Raw genomic sequence first — 16667 nt, 5'->3', positions numbered from 1 at the left:
CCTGCCTAGGAAGTTGCTGAGGCAGCCCCAAGGATGGAGTCTTGTCTCCTGCCCTCAGTGGGTCATTGGGACACTTTGGGCTGGGGGGATAAGAGACCTTTACTGCCAGTAGAGAGAGGGAGGCAGGGGTTGGTAGTCAGAGGCATGTCCCATATTCAAAAGAAAGTTCAGGGTTTCTTATATTCTTGTGTTCAAATTCTGGTGCTGCCACTTAAGAGCTGTGTGATCCTGACCCAGGTGTTTCCTCTCTCTGAGCCTCAGTTTCCCCCTCTGCAAAATGGGTACAATGGTAACCCCATTGAAGAGTACCTGTGACTTTAAGAGATAACTTACAGCAAGCGTTTGGCACAGCATGTGAAAACTAAGAACACAGGCTTTGCCGTTAGACTGGCTTAGTTTCAAATCCTGTCTACGCACTGCTGTGCAACCACTACTTTGCTGAGCCTCAGTTTCCTGACCTGTATAATGGGAATCATTGCAGAACTTGCCTTAGGGGTTGTTGTAAGGATCAACTCAGCTTATGGGTGGTTAGGACTGACACAGTAAAATGCTCAGCAGCTTTAGCTTTTTTCTTTTTCTTATGTCAGATGGGTAATGGGACAAGGTCTTAACAAGATTTGAGGGAGGCACGTGTCACATAACAGTGTGAACACCCAATCATCATGCTTAAGAACTAAGAAAGGATCAGCTCTAGCTTTTAAAGATTACGTTCAACCAAGGCACACAAGAGATGATCATCTTAGCAATGCAATGTACCTTTACTTTCTGAGCTAAGGGTAACAGAAACTGGCCTCTGGGAAGCCTGTCCCAGCCTCTGGGGAGGTGATCTACTGTTCCATAGCTCTGATGCTGGGAGACCCAGGCCCACAAATACCCCAGCTCCAAACAGCTCCCTGCTGCTAAGGTTTGGGGCCAGGTCCCCAGAGCAGACATCCCTCTGATGGTTTCTTGCATCAGTGCCCCCCAGGGCTGTGCTAACATAACTGATGGGGGCCTTCGGTGCTCTGCTCAGGGCCTCAGAGCCAGGGAAAGGTGGTCTAGCTGGTCCTTGGACATGGCCAGGTCCTCTAAGGACCCAGCCCAGGACTCACTTCCAGGCCACAGGACTCTGAGCTCCAATGGCCCACCCCCCTGAAGAACTGACATCCCTCTGGGAGGCCATTTCAGATCTGCCATGGCCAAGAAGGAACCCTGGGCTCCTGTCTGCTCCTCACTCTTTCTCCCAGCATCTTCCCCATCTCAGGAAAAGGTGGTACATCCATCCAGATGCTCAGGCCAGGAGTCCGGGAGGCATTTCCATTCATTCCATTCTGCCACATTAAATCACCTACCAGTGAGCCCCATCACCTCCACTTTTAGTGAAGCCCAAACCATTCTCCACCCCCACCCAGCCTCCTCCAGGCCATGTGCTTGCCCCCATAATACTGTTTCAGAGAGATCCCTAATAATGCTTTTGGATGGCCTTCTGTCAGTTCTGTGGGTACTGAGTCAAAAACCCAGATCCCCCCCCCCCCCCCCCCCCCCCCCCCCCCATGTAGCTAAGGAGCCTGCACAGCTAAGTGTAGCTCTGCTCTCCCCCTGCACTTCCAACCTCCGCTGGCTCTGGTCACAAGAGCTCTCAGTCCCAGAACAACCCTCTCTGATAAGATCCACACACATGTGCACATGCAGACACGCACACAAACCCAGACACTCAGATATTCACAGGGGTAAAGAAGCACACACCCAGACACAGAGATAAAAACACACGTACCCAGACACATCCTACACTACCCAGACACGGAAACACACCTCACATCCAGACACACACCTCTTTCCATGGCAGACTCCTTATATTTCATAATCCATTAAATACCCCCTTCCCCTGCTGCTCTACCATGGCACGTTGTTGATTTGCTTTGTAGGACCACAATCTGTGATTCTTTTATTCTATTTGTTTATATGCTTCTCATCAGTTCCCCCCAGCCCTCTCCTAGACTGTTCATATCCTGAAAGACCATTTTTCTTTTGTTCATTGCTATATTCTCGGCACCCAGCATACAGTAGGCACTTTATAAGTATTGAAGGAAGGAAGGAATAATCCCCTAATCTCTTTTCTATTTTAATAAGGGGCTATACTTGTATGCTTGTCTATGGTTAAAGTGTCCTGGAAAAACAAATAAATGCGGAGCAGACAAAAGGGGACTACAAGTTGAGGAGATTTACCTTTCACTCTGTGCTCATCTTTAATGTCTCAGTTTAAAAGATGATGTGTATATTGCTTATAGAGAAATGTATCCTTGAAAATTAGTATTTTAAAATAGGATACTCCAGGGGTTCTCCAAGCTGGCCCAGCATTCTGGCTTGAGAGGCCAGGCTGGGTTCCCAGGTGGGTGCTGTCAGCACCTTTCTGGGTAGGAGCAAGGGGTCCAAACATCAGTTGGGTTTGAGAGCCAGGGGTCTGCATGACTCGCTCCAGGCTTGAGGGGAAGGGGCTGGGGTAGAGGCCTCATGTGGGTCCCATTTCCTGCACCCTCTATCTTCATGGCCAGCCTGTGTCAAAGAAGGAAATTAAGTTTGTCTAGGGCTGGATGCTCCTGAAGCCACACAGCCAACTGTGAGAATCAAGGGCACAAGGACAGAGACTATAGTTTAACAGTTTTTCTAGACTCTTCCTAGGAATGGATGTTGAAGAGACTGGACTATAATCACAAAGCCTGTCCTCATACCTTTTTTAAAAATAGAAAGTTATACATTACACATAGAGCCCTGTTCAATATCATAATCTCACCAAATTGCCCTTATTCTGAATGGTTTAAAAATATTTTGTAACAGGATTCACGGGGCTCCCCATACTGCAGTCTTGCAGCATCATGTAGGTGCTCCAGGCTTTTCAAGTGGCTCTTCCCTCTCCAAATCCAGTTCCTTGCCCAATGCCACGCTGACTTTTCACCCTGCTAAATCACATGATGACTGACTTTCGCCAAGTGTCTGATCTTAAGAGAAGACAGAGCTTTAGAGGAAGAGTGGGGAGGAGGTGGGAGAAGGGGAAGAGGAGAAGGAGAAAACAACCCAAAGGGGCCTCCAGTTGGTTATTTGCTATTTATCTTCTTGCCCCCCACCAACACTGCTGAGTCCTTCCTATTTGTAGGGTGGAGAGAAGAGGGGATTGTCTCTGATCCTCTGTTTTCACCTGAGATAATTAAAACCTGTTTTCCTATTAACTGGTTCCACTGATGGCTTTCTGCCTAGCTTCTTCTCTTTGAACCTCCTTGAGTATGTCTCTATGGAATCATGTTGGTCCTCTGCACATCTCTACAGGGATTTGGTCTAATATCGGTCTTTTGAAGGTCCCATTTGCTCTACTGATCCCTGGACAATCTCTAGTTAAGACAATATGGCATCTTATGCCTAAGTTCCCCATAATGTCTGCAAGGACAGTCAGTGAATATTCTCCTTCAAATTTCCCTGGAATATCTGTAGCTGTTACTAAAGCCATGGATTACTATCTCTGAGTGACCCTTTCATCCTCTCTAGCTCCCTTCACCAGCCTAAAAATGACTTAGAGAGATGGCAAATATAGCATTAAAGTGCTCACTGTCACCTCTCACGTCTGTGGCAGACATTACTAATGGATTGCCCATTTGGTCAGCTGGATCTCTACAATAGAGTTCAAATCAAATCAATTGTTATTCATCCCCCACCATTCCTTGTTCAGACACCTGCAAAAACCTTGAACCTGACCTTCTAACTTCTCCCCCGTCTCCTTTCCCAGAGTGATTGTTTTAAAAAAAAAGCTTTTATCTTTTTAAAAAAAATTTTTTTTTAACGTTTATTTATTTTTGAGACAGAGAGACACAGAGCATGAACGGGGGAGGGTCAGAGAGAGGGAGACACAGAATCTGAAACAGGCTCTAGGCTCTGAGCTGTCAGCACAGAGCCCGACGCGGGGCTCAAACTCACGGACCGTGAGATCATGACCTGAACCGAAGTCAGCCGCCCAACCGACTGAGCCACCCAGGCGCCCCAAAAAGCTTTTATCTTTTAAACATAAACCAGATACTGGCACTTCCCTATTAAAAATCCTCCAATGGCTTTCCATTGCAATTAGAATAGGATGTGCCAACTCTCTCCTGTGCTCAAGCCCTGCATGACCTGGCTTTATTGGTATCTATTGTCAGCTTCTCCCAACTGGAACGTGAATCTTTAGGGGAGGGATTTTGGCTACCCAGTTGGAGGCAATGGCACCGGTGCCTACAGCAGTGCCTGGCACATCAGATGTTTATAGACTGAATGAGACTCTCTTTTGCTGATCCAGAATGTGGTCTAAGAATCTTTCTCAATGTGACATTCCAGGAAGCTACTACAGCTGAATTCTCAGAGTTCGCATGCAAGATGCAACCTACGTTCAAAGCCTATCCGGGTGAGTCTACCCAGCCTTCAATTATTTGGGAATGAGGCAATGTATAAATAAATCATTTTAGCCCTCCTGACCAGTTTACTTGCTTTAATTATATGTAGAAAAAAAATTTCATCCTTTATTCTTTGTAGTGAAAAATGGTTTGATGGGGTCCCTCTGAAGGCAGGCACCCTGGGGAGTCTGTAAGCAACATCATCTATGTTTGAACCAATGCATCAATGAGGTTACAGTCCAGAGAAAAATGCTCAGGAAAGTCAGGCCATGTGCTGCTGCCTCCTTAGGACATCACCCTTCACAACTGGCTGAGTCACCATGACGGCTGGAAACAGGTCCTAAAAAATCTAAACTTCTGGAAGGCCCAGGAGTCCCAGAACTAGAGGAACCACTGGGAGGCAGAAGGAAAATCTTTCAAAACAGAGAGCCATGATTGGGGTGAGCCCTGGTTTCTCTGTCCAGGGACATTTTGGAGCAAAAGGTGAATATTTCTGGTGTTCCTGCCAGGTTTCTTGGGGAACGGGGATGCTGGCAGGAGGAAAAGTGGATGGAGGGAGAGAAGAGTAATTAGTGCTATTAATTACATCTCAACCACAGCCTGCGTTTCTGCCCCGGGATTAAAGAAACATTCATTTGGAACGACTATTAAGGTCTTAAATTCAATGCTTCACAAATCATGGCGGTGGAATGAAAATTCTTTCTCTGTAGGGACCAGGAGGCAGAGAGCAGAGAATTTTCTATCCAGGTTGCTGCAGCCCAGCTGGAAAAGCCCGGGCTTGCGAGCCAGGGTGGAAGATGGTTTGCTTGTTATTGTTGTTGGCGGGACTTTTTTTTTTTTTGCCTAAAGCTGCTTCAGGCGGGGACGTGTTCCAAATGTATAATCTAATATGCTATAAAAGTCACTAATGTGATTATACTTTTATATCATATTAGCGAAAATGAATACTAATTCAATACCAAACGCTAATTTGGTAGAACCCCAAATTGCTGAGAGACTGCAAAACATTTACTGGGCTGAACTTCCCACGGCTGATGCCTAAGAGTCGTGGTGCTTAGGTGCCACAACCGGTCTATGAGCTGGGCAGTCAGAGATGTTGGGGTCTGCTGGGGTCTGCCATCTCCTCTGTGGTGGACAGATGCTGCAGTGGTTCCCCTGGGGAACATATACTCTGCCCCCTTCTGGGGCACTTCTCAGTGCTCAGAGCACTTTTTCAAATCATAAGGAATGCAAATCCATTTGGATTTTTAAATTAAGCATGTTGTTCGACAGGACAGCATTGGCAGATGGGAGACAGGCTGCCTCTAAATCCGAGTCAAGGTTGGGAACGGCTTCTCAGAAGACTGCCAAGAACTATGTCCTAGGAACTTATATTAATGGCCAACATTTACTGAGCATTTACTATGAGACAAGCACTGTTAAATGCTCTCCTTCCATTCAGTCATTCAACCCTCAAGAGGGCCCTAGGAAATTGTAACCTTTTTTGTGCCCATTTGATAGATGAGGAAAATGCAAGTTCAGAGAGATGAAGTGACTGGTCTAAGGTCTAAGAGCTTATCTGGCTCCAGAGCTGCATCCTCAGACACTCAACTTAATTGCTGCTAGGTAAGGAGTCAGGCCCACTGAAAAGACAGTTACATTTCACCTGCATTATCTCATGTTACTCTCGAGGCAACACTTGGGTTGATTTGTTATTAATCCTATTGTACAGATGAACAAACAGGTTCAGAAAAGTGACCTAACTTGCTCAATGTCACAAAACTACAAAGACAGCTACAGACAGCCAGGACTCAAACTCAAGGCTGGCTAGCTCCAAAACCAGGGCTCATAATCACTGTACCGCAAACCTCCCAAGTTCCCCAAACCAAGGCCACAATCCTCAAAAGAAGATCCCCGTGCCTTTCCCTGCCCACAGTGCTGTTCAGTATCCCCTCTCACACCAGCCTCTATATCCTGGAGACTTTTCTCCTTCCACTTCTGACCTGAGAGTCCATGGAAAGGCAGTTTGGGTCAGCTTCTAGAATAATTCTCATTCCCTGAAATCTCTCTTGTGGGATGCCTGACTCCCTTCTCCTCCCACACCTGTATCTCATGGGTACACTGTCCCATTTTATTATCAAACATCACCCACATTTCCCCCATCTTGGCCAGCCACATCCAGAAATGCAGGGCCAGAATTACGACGTGTCGGCTCACCTTCATAAATAATATTTTGCAATTTCCTTGTCCGGGGGCATGGATAAATTATTCTTCTGCATCAAGGTTACGATGATCAAAAAGGTGGCCTGGCTGGCCTTCCTCGAGAGTGGGGATAAAAAGGAGGCTCTGATTACATCGAGGCGCCAGGCTGAGGGGGGAGCCCCGGGTCCTAGGCGTTTGCTTTGTGGCTGCACAATAATCAGATATCTGAAAATGCATGAACTCTGATTTTAAGGTCCTGCTGGAGAAGGGATTGACGTGACAAGCAAGTCTGACTTTCACATCATTCACAGGGGTTGACAGAAAGAGCCTTCTGATTAGAGTGCAGTTAGCACTGTTCCCTTGTTCCCTTCACTGAGAGCCCTCATCCACCCTGCCACAGTCTCTCTCTCTCTCTCTCTCTCTCTCTCTCTCTCTCTCTCTCTCTCTCACACACACACACACACACACACACACACACGCACCACACACAAGCCTTCTTTCTATACAGGGTGTTATGGGGCTGAACTGTGTCCTCCAAAATTCCTATGTTGGAGTACTAACCCTCATTGCCTCAGAATGTGATCTTATTTGGACATAGGATCTTTACAGAGGCGATCAAGTTAAAATGAGGTCCCTAGTCCAATATGACTGATGTCCTTAGAGAAAGGGGAAATCTGGACACAGACATGCATAGAAGGAGAACTGCCTGGTGAACACAAAGATGGCCACCTGCAAGCCAAGGAGAGAGCCCTCAGAAGCAATCAACACTGTTGACACCTTGATCTCAAACTCCAGAACTGTGAGAAAATAAATTTCTGTTGTTGAAGCTACCTGGTCTGTGTTACTTTGTTATGGCAGCCTGAGCAAATGAATGCACTGAAACATACTTTAAAAAAAATTCAGAACCAAGATATCAAGTGGTTCCCAGTTGAAGGCAGCCATCAATAGTATCTGAGGCTAATTTGTGTTAATTATTTTTTAATGTTTATTTATTTATTTTGAGAGGGAAGAGAGAAGGCTGGCGAACATGAGCAAGTATGCACATGCATGTGTGGGAGGGGCAGAGAGCGAGGGAGAGGGGGAATCTCAAGCAGGCACCACACTGTCAGCAGAGCCTGATGTGGGGCTTGAACTCATGAACCATGAGATCACGACCTGAGCTGAAATCAAGAGTCAGATGCTTAACCAACTGGGCCACCCAGGTGCCCCAGAAAACCCAATTTTTGATAACCACTTAGAAACGGCCAGTGAGATGGCCAGGCAAAATCCATGAGCATATGACGGCGGGAGTGGGCTTGGCCAGCCTTATGTGACTAATAAGCCCACTAAGAGATCTCCCTGCCATCCTAGGGAAGGCCTACAGCACCAGACGCCTCTCTGGCTGGCCGTCAGCATTGAGGGCTGGTGACAACACAGCCTCCCCCTCCCCACACAAGCTCATGACACCCCCTCCCACCCAGTCTTAGCAAGATGGCACCAGGCTGTAGCCTCCCCCTCTGCCGCCTGCTCTCCATGCATCCAGTAGGCGCCCAATTCTCACTGCCCTCCCAAATCCGGACGAAACTGCGAATTCTCCCTGTCAGTGCTGTATATCACTTTGAGATATATACCATATTAGCAGAAAGAACTGAATTATATTGCATTCATGATGCAATTAAACACTTCACTAGGAATCAATGTAAAACTGATGAGGCCTGAAAGTAGTGCATATGGCTTAGAACATTATAAAACATTACCTTCACTCAAATCCTTTTCAGTAGCAATTTAAATCTTCTTACAGTTACTGCTGCCAATGGTAAACCATCTACTGATTCATAACAGTGCATGGTAACGAATGAATTTTTTTAAAAATTTATTCAACTACTAAATTACCCATGAAACCGGAATAGCTGACAGGAGTAATCTGAATTATTATTAGCTCTGCAAGTATTCTGCATTAGCCAATTTAAAACCACGGTTCTCAGGCAGGAACCAGTTAGTACAGCCAGAGTGTTAAATGACTGCAATAGTTCTTCATTTTACTGCTGCTTACATTTAAAGGTCAAGAGATAAAAATTACATATGACTCCAAACATAGGAAGGGTGTTTATCTTTTTCTACAAATCGGGTCAGTTGTAAACTTTAAAAAACATCTGAGATGCAACAGTATAAACTCAAAGGCCTTTCGAATATTTGGAAATCAGAAGGCTGGGGTGGGGGTGGGGGTGTTTCTTCACCCTCTTCCATCAGTGCACATAAAGATGACATACCCCTCTTCTTTGTGGTCCTGAAACTTGCTCCCCCGCCCCCTCCCCCGATCTATTCCTTGTTCTTCCTCTCTGACCTCCATATGCTCCCCACCTCCTCCGAGTGCTTGGGCAGCTCTGGAAGGATCTTGAAGCCACAGAGAAAGAAAGTCACAGGAATGGAAGCTCCCTCCCCCACCTAAAGGTCACTTGGTCTGGCCCTTGGCCTCCCACCTGAGGTGCAGCGGCAAGACTGAATTTTCCAGGGCCCAACCCCTTCTCTAACTGCCTTCTTGTCCACACCCAGTGCCTGTTGGTTTATTCCCCCTTCAAAAGCCCAAGGGAAAAACCAAAGTGAGAGAAATAAATAAAGAAGCAGCTTTCTTCAGGAGTCCAATGTTATCATGCATGACTAAACAAGGACCATAAAGCACAAGCTTGTTTCTTCCCATGGCTCAGGCAAGATGGGCACGTGGGTTTTGAGCTCTGTAGAAGGAAGGGAAGAGCTAAGCAAGTTCAAGGCATAATTTTATTTTTTTAATTTCCTTTCTTTGGGGGAAGTTTTTTTTTTTTTTTTCCTTTAGCCACCAAGTTAATATACGCTCACTATAAAAAATTCAAATGATGGAAAAGCACACAAAGAAGAAGGTTTGACAGCCCAGTCTTTCCACTCTGATTCAGCTATCAATAATGATTAAGCACCTACTGTGTGCTATGCCACTGGGGCTACAGATAGGAACAAAACCATTGGTCCACTCTGGGCTTTTCTCTATGCATCAACTGACATGTACATTCATAGGTAGAATTATTCTCAAAAACGGGATCCTATTCTACCACTTTCTTTATTCATCCAACAAAGTGTCCTGGCACCTTTCACTGAAAGGCTATAATTCCACTATGTGCATGTATGGACCATGTATGGACGTACCCAGGCCTGTGTGGACATTTTCCTGCTAATATGAACCATCTTACAAATGAACAATGCTCAAGCTACAAGTAAGGGTGGGCCAGCCTTATGCCAAAAGGGATGTTCAAGCTGTCTGGGCAGTTTAAGGGTGAGGGGGTGCAGGCAGTGGGGGGGTCCCCTGTGAAAAAAATCTTTTTAACAGGCAAAGAAAGCATTTATGACCCCCCCCCGCCCCATTGATCTTTTGTGCACAAGCTAATTTCCAGCCACTGATGTAGCTTTAAAATGTGGGCTCTCACAAGCCTGTGAGCAGCAGCTTGAACATCTGCTACTTGCAGGCTGGCGAATCCACCTTGGTGAGAGCGACGGCAACTGTCCAATATCCTCTGTGCTGCCAAGAGGCCCCTGTTAAACCAGTGGGTTTAACTGGGGTGACTTTGCCCCATGGGGGACATTTGGTAATATCTGGAGACATCTTTGGCCATCTCCCTTTGAGGGGTGGGAAGTGTGTGTTGTTGGCATCTAGCGGAGGGAGACCAGGATGCTGCTACACAACCAACCCAAAATGTCAAAAGTGTCAAGTTCAACTGTGCTTTAATCAAAGTGTGGGGCAGTCTAGGTATGGTTGAGAGACCGGGTTTTGGACAGACAGACCTGTGTTTTCAAGGCTCAGTTCAGCCATTTGCTAGCTGTGTGACCTTGGACAAATGTATTAACCTCTCTGAACCTCAGTACAGTCCTTAACTACTTGTTAACAGTATCTACTTAGGGTTATTGGGAGGATTCCATGAGATATTCTGTGTTAAGTATGCAGTGCCACATCATTTATTATCACTAGTATTATCAGTAGTAGCAGCGGTAACGAAAGCAGTAGTATTTTTATTGTAGTAAAATACACATAACATAAAATTTACCATTTTCAACCCTTTTTAAGTGTACGGTTGAATGGCATTAGTTGTGCAGCCATCACCACCATCCAACTCCAAGACTTTTTCATCTTGCAAAACAGAAACTCAGTACCCATAAAATACTGACTCCCCAGCCCCTGGCAACCACCATTCTACTTTCTGTCTCTATGAATTTGACTCCTTTTGGGTGACTATCATACAGTATGATACAGCAGAATCGTATAGTATCTATCCTTTTACGACTGGCTTATTATACTTGGCTTAATGTCCTCAAGACTCATCCATATTACATTTGTCACGAATGCCTTCCTTTTGAAGGCTGTATAATATTCCACTATATGAACAGACCACAGTTGTTTATCCATTCATCTGTTGATGGACACTTAGGATGCTTCTAACTTTTGGCTATTGTAAACAATGCTGCTATGAAAATGGGTGCAGAAATATCTATTCAAGTCCCTGCTTTCAATTCTTTTGGGTGTATATACAGAAGCGGAATTGCTGGATTATACGGTAATTCTATTTTTAATGTTTTGAGGAGCTGTCATACTGTTTTCCACAGCAGATGCACCACTGAATTGGAAGAAGTACTTTTTAGGGACAGGCCAAGGATCAGGTCCTGGGTGGAGAATGTGTCCAAGGATCTGCACGACCCAAAAGTCTCACTTAACCAAGCCCTACTGGATATATCACCTTTCTGGACATGTCTACCTGGGCCTTTTGTTTCTTTTTTTAAGTTTATTTATTTATTTTGAGATAGAGGTAGGGGCAGGAGGAGAGAAAGAGAACAAGCAGGGAAGGAGCAGAAAGAGAGGGAGGGAGGGAGGGAGGGAGGGAGGGAGGGAGAGAGAGAGAGAGAGAGAGAGAGAGAGAGAGAGAGAGAGAGAGAGAATCCCCTGATATGGGGCTTGAACCCATGAACTGTGAGGTCATGACCTGAGCCGAAATCAAGAGTTGGACAGTTAGTCAACTGAGCCACCCAGATGCCCCTACCTGGGCCTTTTACACCTTTGGCTGCAGTATCTCAGGGGTCTTCTCCAGGCCAGCAGCTATGCCTCCCCACTCCTCTGCCAGGTGACCCCCCCCCCCCCGCCACCATGACAGTCTTGTAGGTGCTCAGTTCCAAGTGGGCACATTGTCTATTTTCATACTGTCTCCTCTCAATGCCAGGGTCTGTTACCAAACCTGGCTCCACGTGATCTAGGAATCGGGGCCCCCAGCCTCCAAGAGCTGGAATCAAGAGCTGGGAGAGTGAGAGGGCCTTAGGCTTCTGCCTAGCCCCTCACTCCAGATGTGGGTGTGCCAGGGAAGAGGGGGCTTCTCTGGGCAGAGAAAGCACGGTGGAAGTACTTCAGGCTGTGGGGACAGACACAGTGAGTGGATCATGGGGGCATAAATCCCAGGCGTTTTTGTGCTGCTCTGATCAGGCCGCCTTCCCAGGGAAACAGAATGCTAGGCCTGGGAATCAGACAGATCTGGCCCCAATGCCACCTCTGTGAGCACAGACTAAATGGTTGTTACACCCTGGGCACTCTGTAGATAACTCCCATAGTTCACCTCATTTATAACTCTCATATCAGCCCTGGGAGACCAGAGCTATTGTCAGCCCCATTTTATAGAAGGCAAAACTGAGCCTCAGGGGGCAGAAGCAATTCTATCAATGTTGCACAGAATTGTTAGTGGTGGAGCTGGGATTCAAACCCAGAGGGGGTGAGTTAAAACTCTGATCATTATACTAGACTTCCATGTAGCACTGAACTTGTTACTGACCCTGACTGTAAAATGGGATGATAAGAGAAGCCACCTGTGGCAAGCATTATAGACTGCTCCCCCAAAAGTTATTCCAAACCCCTTCCCCTTTACCACCTGCACTTGTTTGCTAGGGCCGCCACAACAAAATACCACAGACTGGGTGGCTTAAACAACAGAAAATTCTTTTCTCACAATTCTGGAAGCTAGAAGTTTTAGATCGAGGTGTTGGCAGTGTTGGCTTCCTCTGAGGCCTCTCTCTTTGGCATGTAGATAGCTGTCTTTCCCCTGTGTCTTCACATGGTCCTCCCTCTGTACATGTATGCTTGTCCTAATCTCCTCTCCTTATAAGACCCCAGTCACACTGGATTAGGGCTTACCCCTATGATCTCATTTTAACTTAACTACCTTTTAGGTCAAGGTAATTACCTATCTCCAAATATAGCCACATTCTGAGGTATTGGGGGTTAGGACTCCAACACATGAATTTTGAAGAGACAAAATTCAACCATAACACCACCTTCTACCAGAGAATGGAAAGCTACAGGGTCTCATTTCCCAGCCTCCCTTGCAGCTACATGTGGCCAATCAGAGTCCTGGACAATGAGATGAAGATTAGATGTCCCTGAAGAGGGCTCAACTTTCTGAATTCAAAGGTAAAATCTTCACTGTAAGAAAACCTTTTGCCCTCTGTCCCTTTGGCTTTCCCTTCTTTTCCTTCCTGGCCTGCAGATATGAGACCTGGAGGGGAAGAGGCCATCTTAGAGCTGTGAAGGGGGAAGCCAACATGATGGAATGAAAAGACTGAGGGTTGCATACCTGTGAACTTTGTTATGTGAGAAAAACAAACCCTCAAGGTGCCCTTTAGTTGGTAAGTAGATAAACTGTGGTGTACCCAGACAATGGAGTATTATGCAGTGCTAAAAACAAACAAACAAACAAACAAACAAACAAAAAACTCCAAAAACTATCAAGTCATGTAAAGACATGGAAGAAACTTAATGGCATATTATTAAAAGAAGCCAATCTGAAAAGGCTACATACTGTATGATTCCAACTATAGGACATTCTGGAAAAGGCAAAATCATGGAGACAGTAAAAAGATTAGGGGTTGTCAGGGGTTAGCAGGAGGGAAGGATGAACAGGTAGAGCACACAAGATTTTTTAGGGCGGTGAAAATACTCTATATGATATTCTAATGGTAGATATATGTCATTGTACATTTGCCCAAATATACAGAATATACAACACCAAGAGTGAACCCTGATGGAAATTGTGGATCTGGGGTGATGATGTGCCAATGTAGGTTCATCAAATATAACAAATGCACCACTCTGGTGAGGAATGCTGATGTGGAGGGGACTACACATATGGGTGGGGCACAGAGAGCATATGGGAACTCTGTTCTTTCTGCTCAATTTTTCTGTGAACCAAAAACGGCTCTAAAAATAAAGTTTCTTTATTTTTTTATTTAAAAACATTTTTTAATGTTTATTTTTGAAACACAGTATGTGTGCATGAGCAGCAGAGAGGCAGAGAGCCTGATGCGGGGCTTGAACTCATGAACCTCAGGATCATGACCTGAGCTGAAGTCAGCCGCTTGACTGAACCACCCAGGTGCCCTAAAATGAAGTTTCTTTTTTTTTTTTTTTTTTTTTAATTTTTTTTTTTCAACGTTTTTAATTTATTTTTGGGACAGAGAGAGACAGAGCATGAACGGGGGAGGGGCAGAGAGAGAGGGAGACACAGAATCGGAAACAGGCTCCAGGCTCCGAGCCATCAGCCCAGAGCCTGACGCGGGGCTCGAACTCACGGACCGTGAGATCGTGACCTGGCTGAAGTCGGACGCTTAACCGACTGCGCCACCCAGGCGCCCCCCTAAAATGAAGTTTCTTAAAAAAAAATACACCCATAAGTTTAAGGCATCACTGGGTGAGTTTCCAGTTACTTGCAGCTGAGTGCATTACTTACAGGAATAGCCCTTCAAGGACCTCACAATCTAAAGAGAGGGATCATAAGGCAGAACGGGCACCAGGTGAGTCACACAGGCCTGAGAGATGTGAGCTCAGTGAAGGTGGGCTGGTCAGGTAAGACTTCCCGGAAGCAGTGGCTGTGCTAGAGCAGAGCCTTGAATGCCAAGTCAATTTGGATAAACAGCCTCCATCAGGGATGCCAGGCAGTCACCAAGGAAACACAAGGAGATTTTGAGTAATAACTCATCAGTCAGTCCCCAGCTGGACTGGATGAAACCCTCAAGAAGAGGAATCACGGGAGATGCTGATAGAGAGGGAGACTTAGAGAATATGTCTGCACACACATGCCACACCACACATGCTGGGAAGGTGGGTGCTGGACAGCTGCTTAGCACGTGTGCACATCGATGGAGAAGGCATCAGGTGCCGAGGCTTCTGGAAGAAGAAGTGGGCTCCAACTTGGAAAGGAGGCATTGTCTCTTTAAGTGAGCATAACACTGTATCATCCTTTCTCTTCCTATTTTGGGTTTTATTAGCAAAGCAGTACAATGTTTATACTAGTGGGTATTACATTTGCCAGAACAATTACAGTATGACAAATGGTACATCAATGTAATCCATCAACCTCGCCAAGACAGGAATCCTTTACTCGGGACTGCCATTAATTCTGCGCTCCCGTCTCTGGGGTCCTGGGCCCGTGTAGCCATGACAACGCAGATGACGCCTGGTGTGAATGCTAGACCTCTGTGAAGGATGGGCACCTCCTAGGTGCACTGGAATTTAACCTCCGACACCCGCATATTAGTCTACTTGGAGCAAGAAATTAGAGATTGGGGCTGGAAAAAAGCATGGCACTTGGGGGAAGGGGTGTTTTTTTCTCCTTCATCATGGTGCAGTGTCTCAGAAGGGGAGAGGGATATACAACTATGGCTAGTGTGGCTCACCTGTCACTGGTTGCTGGTTACCAGCCCCAAAGCCAGGAGCAAATTCAGACCGAGATGTGTCAAGTCTCAATAGCAATGGCAGCTTTTAAGGAAAGGGAACAAGGACTCAAGGTATAAAGACAATGAGCATTTGGAGAGAGAGAAGAAGGGAAAGTCATTTTATGATTTATATTGAAAGCCTCAGAGATTCTGAAAAAGCAAACACTTATCTAGGCACAAAGAAAGACCGTTTGATGTACAAAAGGCCCAGATCTCCTCTGACTGGTGAACTCTAGTTCCAAATGTTTGGTATATAATTTCTTGACCCTGGGCTCCCTCTACCTCCCCCATCTGCGGCTTCTCTGAGCAGCTAAATGCCGACGGTTACACATGCCCTCAGACAAGACTGCAGCCATCATCTGCAAATTCACCAGGAGTTTCAGACTTCCTCAATTCATCCCAACCGGCAAATTACAAGCTGGGAGCGGCTTTATAAAATATGAAACGGCTGCTGTCAGTTTTTCCATCAGTTCTACATATTTTGCTGTTAACAAAAGGAACCGATAACCACTTCTCATAAGGAAAAACAAGAATAAAATCAAAGGCCCCTAATGGAGACAATCTCCAAAGTGCAACAACACAAGCCCATTTCTTTTCTTTCTTTTTTTTTCCCCCTTCCCTGACAAATCAATCTGGCCATGGTCCAAGGATACAGGCAGACAGACGGAGCTACCTCACCTGTTTTATTAAGCCATTACCAGAATCATTTTATTCCCATTTATAATGTTCAATACATGGTCTGAAGACTTTTCTAATATAGTAATTAGATGGAACACTAGATAGATGGATTAAATTGGGACGATATTTTATGCCATTGTACATTGCTTTACAATATTCTGCCTGGCTTCTGAGATACCAAAGTGTGAGCGTGTATATATAAATATATCCCTTTTATTCTAGATGGGAAGGCTGTACTTTGCATGTGGCTCATCTCAGTGTGAGACTTCCCATTTGGAAATCTGATGGAAATTTATGAATCCACGATAGAACTCGCCGGGAAATCCATCCTACATTCTGTCCCCCTGCCCCCAAGCAAAGGTTGCCCAAGCATCACCACCGTTGCCATGGTCACTGCAGCCAACATTTACTGGGTGCTTACTACATACCAGGCATGGAGCTGAGACCTTGACATTTATTAGGAGGTCACATAACTTGGGGAGCTCAAGGGCCCAGACTTTGAAATTGCCCAGAGCTGGGACTTAAACTCTGCTATGTACTTGCTATGTGACCTGGAAAAAATTACTTTACCACTATGAGCCTCAGTTTCCCCCACCTGAAAGATGAGGATAATATAGGTACCCATCTCACAGGACTGTTCTTAGATACTTACTGAGATACTTAGATGATGCT

General features: G+C 45.7%; 1 protein-coding gene and 1 non-coding gene across 9 annotated transcripts in view; both read right to left on the bottom strand.

Annotated features, from left to right (window-relative positions):
- CUX2 (cut like homeobox 2) overlaps positions 1-16667 on the bottom strand; it is a 282623-nt gene that overhangs the window by 152212 nt on the left and 113744 nt on the right. The window lies entirely within an intron of this gene.
- Positions 582-685, bottom strand: LOC122232860. The gene has a single exon (XR_006210268.1). It is a non-coding gene; the product is annotated as a small nucleolar RNA U13 (small nucleolar RNA).

This window comes from Panthera tigris, chromosome D3, assembly GCF_018350195.1.
Source record: "Panthera tigris isolate Pti1 chromosome D3, P.tigris_Pti1_mat1.1, whole genome shotgun sequence".
In the NCBI taxonomy this organism is placed as follows: Eukaryota; Metazoa; Chordata; class Mammalia; order Carnivora; family Felidae; genus Panthera; species Panthera tigris.
This window is presented reverse-complemented; position numbering and strand designations above follow the sequence as displayed.